This window comes from Myotis nattereri (genome assembly GCF_964212035.1).
Source record: "Myotis nattereri genome assembly, chromosome: 6".
Lineage (NCBI taxonomy): Eukaryota > Metazoa > Chordata > Mammalia > Chiroptera > Vespertilionidae > Myotis > Myotis nattereri.
Window position 1 is genome coordinate 74287666 of NC_138081.1, and position 6256 is coordinate 74293921.

Sequence of the window (6256 nt, forward strand, 5' to 3'; positions counted from 1 at the left end):
GGTTTTGTGGCCCAAAAGCAGAGAAAGGTAGGATGGCGGTGGAGGCACCCTTTCCGGAAGTTGCCCCGCCCCTCGGCGAGTGTCCTCTTTTACGCACTACATTTCCCAGCATGCTATTTGGTAAGCCCGGGGCGGAGCCAGAGTGTCGCCATAGCAACCATTCCTGGCTTGTTTCCGATACATTGCCCGTATTTGGCCAGGTAGATCAACTTAAATTTGAAAGGCAACGTGAAAAACCGTGATGCTGAGCCCCATTAGAACCTAAATGCGACTCTATTACTCTTAATAGCTACTCTGTTCAGGCACCAGACAGAAGTTTTCTCTAAACTTCGCTAACTCTTTTCAGAAAAGAGGGCTCTAACACTCAGAAGGATTGATAAATCCACTACACATCGTGCTTCTGGAGAACGAATTGCGGATTGAAAGGGATGGCACTAGTCTATCTGAAGGGAGACATCATGCCTCATTCACATCCTTCCCGCGCGGGGATGGGGGTGGGGAGGTTTTAGACTCAGACCGTTTGATTGAAGAGACGCAGGAGTGCACCACGCATTTCCCCCGCATCTGCTGGTGAGGAAATGGGATACCGAGCCTAGAGAGTGTATCAGTGCCAGGGAAGCAGAGCACAGACGGCCCTGATTGCCCATAGTTACAAATTCTGAAATGTTTTACAAAGAAAAACAGAGTAAACATTCATGTGCCCTCTCTCCAGAATGAATGGATGTTACGTTTTGTTGTCTTAAGTTTTTTAATGAAATAAGTGGAACATGACCGATAAAGCAGGAGCCACCTATTCCCGGTGCCATTCTACTTCCCTTTTGAAAGGCAACCACGATCTTAAATTTGATATGCATCTTGCTAATCTAGGTTTTGTATACTTTCACTATTACTATGTATTTATAAACAATAGTGAGAATGACTTGGGGCTTTTGAAGTTTTATAGGAATGCTGTTATATTTTGTATATTGATCTAAAACTTAACCTTTTCACCCGATTCTGTGTCTTGGCGAACTACCCACATTGATACATATGGCTAGACTTCAAATTTTTAACTAGATAGTATTCAATTAAATAACTTTGCCACGAATTACTTGTGAATTTCCATAGTGATCAATATTTAGGTTGTTTTTCATTTTTCACCATTACAAACAGTGCAGGAGGGTACAGTCTTCTCAGTATCTTTCCTCAAAACTAATCTTGTCTCTTAACTAATTTCTGAATTGTCTTATCTGTATGAGCAGAGCTGGCAAACTGGTGATCTACATGCTATTTTATTTTTTTCACATTGGTTGCTAACAATTAAAATTGGAAGACTAAAAAAAATGATGTCATCCCATCCGTTTGGCATCCCAATAATCATGGGAAGTTCTGGCCACACTACGTCTGCACTGCAGCCCAGAAACAACAGCTCAAGCTGATGAGCAGCTGCCTCCTTTGGGTCAGCTCAAGTGATCTCTAGTTTCTCTCTCAGTCCCTCCGCCTTTAGTGCGCATCTGAGTCCTGTGGTATTTGAATCTGCAACCCTCAATATAAAATAGGGACACCAGGAGGTGACCTTCAAAATTTACATATTTTGGGTATTTAAAGTTCTGTATTGAGTCCCTCTTTTGGCCAGACACTCTCTCTCTCATAGGATGTCGGGGGACATCCATGAACAAGATGGATAAGAACCTTAAAGTTAGAAATCTTACATTCCTGATAAGGAGATGAACAATAAATTAGTAAACAAAACAGTTTCATTTAGTGATAAGTGCCTATGTGAAATAATAGCTTAAGGTCATAGGGAGTTGTTTTAAGGGGTCGGAGTACTGAAGAGGGAGTGTCAGGGAAGGCCTTACTGAGAAGGCAACTTTGGGGATTGAGATATCAATGAAAGACAGGAGCCAGCCATAGAATGGTCTGGGGGAAGAGCATTCTTGGGCAAAACGTATGGCTAAACAGTAGGTCTTTTTTAAAATTTAAATTCTTTATTGTTTAAAGTATTACATAAGTCTTCTTTTTCCCCCATTGACTTCTCCCCAGCCGCTCCCATCCCACCGCCGCCCCCACCCAGCACATGCCCTCACCCCCCTACTGTCTGTGTCCATTGGTTATGCTAATTATGCATGCATACAAGTCCTTTGGTTGATCTCTTACCCTTCCCCACCCCCCCACCCCCCAGTTTCCGCCTTCCCTCATAGGTTAGATGGTCTGTTTGGTGCTTCTATGACTCTGGCTCTATTTTTGTTCATCAGTTTATGTTGTTCATTAAACCATAGGTCTTTAGGCACAAATGAGCTTGGCATGTTTGAGGAAGCAAGGGCTTGGTGTTGCTGGGTTGTATTGATTTAGGGTCACAGTGACATGAGTCACAGAGGCACACTTTTGAGTGTGATTTCTTTACTTGACATCTAGAGTTCTTCCTGAAAGAAATTTTATTCTTTGAGATTTACTAGATTTTCCTTCAACTGCAAAATCCCTCCTTTGGATTGATTGTTAAATGCATAGCTCTAATCAGATACTTTCTTCCCAAGGATGATATTTAGAGGATCAACAAGACCCCCACCCCAACACTAATACACTCTATAGCATAGGTAGGCAAGGAGGAGTGTTGGTGTGAATTGGTAGTGATGGTGATGCAAACATAACAGATCCACAGGCTTTATTAATTTATTTTTTCAACTTGTTGAAACAAGGCCTCCAAAAATTAGGTTGCCTCCCAAAAAGTAGGAGAGAAAGAGTATATCAGAGTCCTCTGGTTTTATTTCTGATAGTGAAGTGATTCATGCAATCCCTCTTTATATCCCAAAGTCCAATGATATAGGCCCAGTCACATTGCCAGTCAGATGGCATCACTAATGCCCAGGCAAATGCTGCTTTATGTTTTGGTACATCAGCCTTCATACCAAACATACCAAAGGGCTCTAATGGAGAATTAATCCAAAAGTTTAGGAAAATTGTTGACTGAGTGATTCTTTTAAAATTTTTTTAATTAGAAACAGACTCATAGACACAGAGAATGGACTGTTGATTAACAGAGAGGTGGGTTCTTGGGAGGCTGGGTGGAAAAGATGAAGGGATTAAGCCACTGGTTTAATGCTGCGACCCTTTAATACAGTTCCTCATGCTGTGGTGACCCCCAACTATAAAATTATTTTCCTAATGTCGTGACCCTTTAATACAGTTCTCATGTTGTGGTGACCCCCAACCATAAAATTATTTTCGTTGCTACTTCATAACTAATTTTGCTACTGTTATGAATTGTAATGTAAATATCTGATATGCAGGATGCATTTTCATTGTTACAAATTGAACATAATTAAAGCATAGTGATTAATCACAAAAACAATATATAATTATATATGTGTTTTCCGATGGTCTTAGGCGACCCCTGTGAAAGGGTTGTTGGACCCCCAAAGGGGTCATGACCCACAGGTTGAGAACCACTGGATTAAGCAGTATAAATTGGTAGTTACAAAACAGTCACAGGGATGTAAGTTATAACATAAGGAACATAGTAGGTAATATTGTAATAACCCTATGGTGTCAGGTGGATACTTGAAATATCGGGGGATCACTTTGTAAAGTTTATGATTATCTAACCACTATGCTGTACACCTGAAACTAAAAATAATAATAATAATAATAATAATAATAATAATAATAATATTGAATGCCAACTGTAATTGAGTTATTCTTGTTAAACTTAATATTGGGATAGTTTCAGTTTATGACTACAAAATTAACATTTTAGTCCAATTTCACATTACACTTCCTTTTTAAGACCAAGAGTAGTTAACAGGATTAGAGAATGATGATCAGCAAGACGTGAGGATGATTCATCTAATATCCTTTCTCCAAGCTCTTGTCATGTCCAGCTTTTGAGAGAAGCCTTGTGTTACAAGTTTAACCAGAAAAGAATGTGTACCATGGACCGGCAAATTAGCTATACAACCCTTCCATCAGTTTTCTCTCCTTTTCTTGAATTTTAGTTCAAGTTCAGCAGTATTACCATGGACTGTTACAGACTGCTAAGAAATACCCATACGAATAGCTCATAATATGGCAGAGAAAATAGAAGGAAGAAAGGGATGGAGGAGTAAGAAGGACTCCCATGAGGCTTTGTTTATATCTCTATTTAAAGAGGAAATTTTAAAACGTCATTAAAAACTTAAACTGTTATCACTCTGTCTCTTAAGGGGTTGCCATAATTCCTGTCAGTGAAGACATAAATCTTTATATAGGGGCAGGAAAAGGGATGAGACTCGGCCCCAGGTAGATGGCCCATTGTGTGCCATACTACAACAGTGAGAGTTGTATGTGCACACATAGGCAGGAGTCTGAGTTTGGGAACGTGAGATTGAGAATCTTGAATTGTTTTACACTGAGTGGCCAGATTATTATGACCACCCCATCAGTACTTTGTGGGCCACCTTTTGCCTTCAATACTGCGGCAATTCTTGGAATTGACTCCACGAGATGTTGAAAGGTGATGCGAGGAATCTGACACCATGCCTGATGAATAGCACTGTACAGTTCTGTGAGATTTGATGGTTGTGGAACCAGCTGCCTGATGGCTCTTTTAACTTCGTCCCACAAATGCTCAATTGGATTGAGATGTGGTGATTGTGGGGCCACCAAAGCAAGGTAAAGTCTCCCTCATGTTCTTGAAACCACTCCTGCACAATATGAGCACCGTGGCATGGCGCATTGTCTTGTTGGAAGAAGCCATCTCCATTGGGATACACCATCAACATGATAGGATGAACTTGATCAGCAATGATACTTAGGTATGTTGTGCTATTCAGACGTTGTTCCACACGAATTAAAGGGCCCAAATCATGCCAGGAAAACATGCCCCAAACCATAACACTGCCCCCACCAGCTTACAGGGTTGTACTCATGCATGTGGGGTGCGTGCTTTCATGCTGTTTCCGCCAAATTCTCACGCTGCCATCTGCATGATGCAACTGGAAACGTGATTCATCGGACCACATGACTGTTTTCCAACGCTCCACTGTCCAATCCTTGTGTTCCTGTGCGAATTGGAGACGTTTTACCTTGGTGACTGCAGACAGCAAAGGTGTTCGGACAGGCCCTCGGCTTCCATATCCTATATGATGCCGTGTACGGCTAATCTGCCTACAAACACCAGGTGGTCATAATCTGGCCACTCAGTGTGTGTGACGAAGTGGGAAGAATGTCACTGGTCGAGTGTGGGGGTTGGGGGGAAAGAGCAGGAAAGGGAGCAAGGGAGAAAGGAGAGTCAGATGGTGGGAAGGTCTTTGAAAAGAGCAATGAAGTCTGTTATTCGATTTGTAATCATTAATGTTGCTCTGCACACACACACACACACACACACAGCCTTCCATGCTTCCAAACATCAAGATAAATTCCCCCAAACTCAGAGTTTTGTGTGAATTACTCATGGAAACCAAGGGGGAAATATCAAATTCTACATGTGTAGGAGACCGAGTGGCAAACAAGGGCAATGTGTGTATAACAATGAAGTATCCATCAAAGGCACTATGTCGGATGAAGTCGGAGCTTACAGACCAAGGTAAATGTGGAGCTTACAAATGGCAGGCTAGAGTACAATCTTAAAAAGAGCGAGAGAGATGAGCTTTCTACCATATGGATATTGGGATTATATTTAATTTCACTTACTCTTAAAGGACTAGGGCAGTGTGGTTGGCAAACTGCGACTGGCAAGCCACATGCGGCTCCTTCGCCCCTCAAGTGTGGCTCTTCCACAAAATACCACTGTACAGGCGCGCACGTACAGTGCGGTTGAAACTTCGTGGCCCATGCGCAGAAGTCGGTATTTTGTGGAAGAGCCACACTCAAGGAGCCAAAGAGCCGCATGTGGCTCGCGAGCCGCAGTTTGCCGGCCACTGGGCTAGGGTACCTGGGATGACATCTGATAATCTGCTTGTATCTCCCAGTAGTTTTTAGCTACTTAAGGGAACTAGGTTTTAGACATCTTTAATTTTTCAAAGTCTAGCATAGTGTCTGGAACACAGTAGAAATGTAGAAGATGTTCATTAAATGAATGAATAAGTGAGGGACAATTAGACTTATGTGATGGCAAGTGGCAGAATGGCATTATTAATTAGATCAAGTGTCACCATAACTCAGATGTTTTATTCAGGAATTAGAAATTAGGTGGATTCTTAGTCATGCCTGTCTCTGATCTTTAGGTGGCAGTATTATCTCATGTTAAATTGGTTCAAGACCAGATTCCATTTAACTTTTGAGAACAAGTATGAATTAAAAA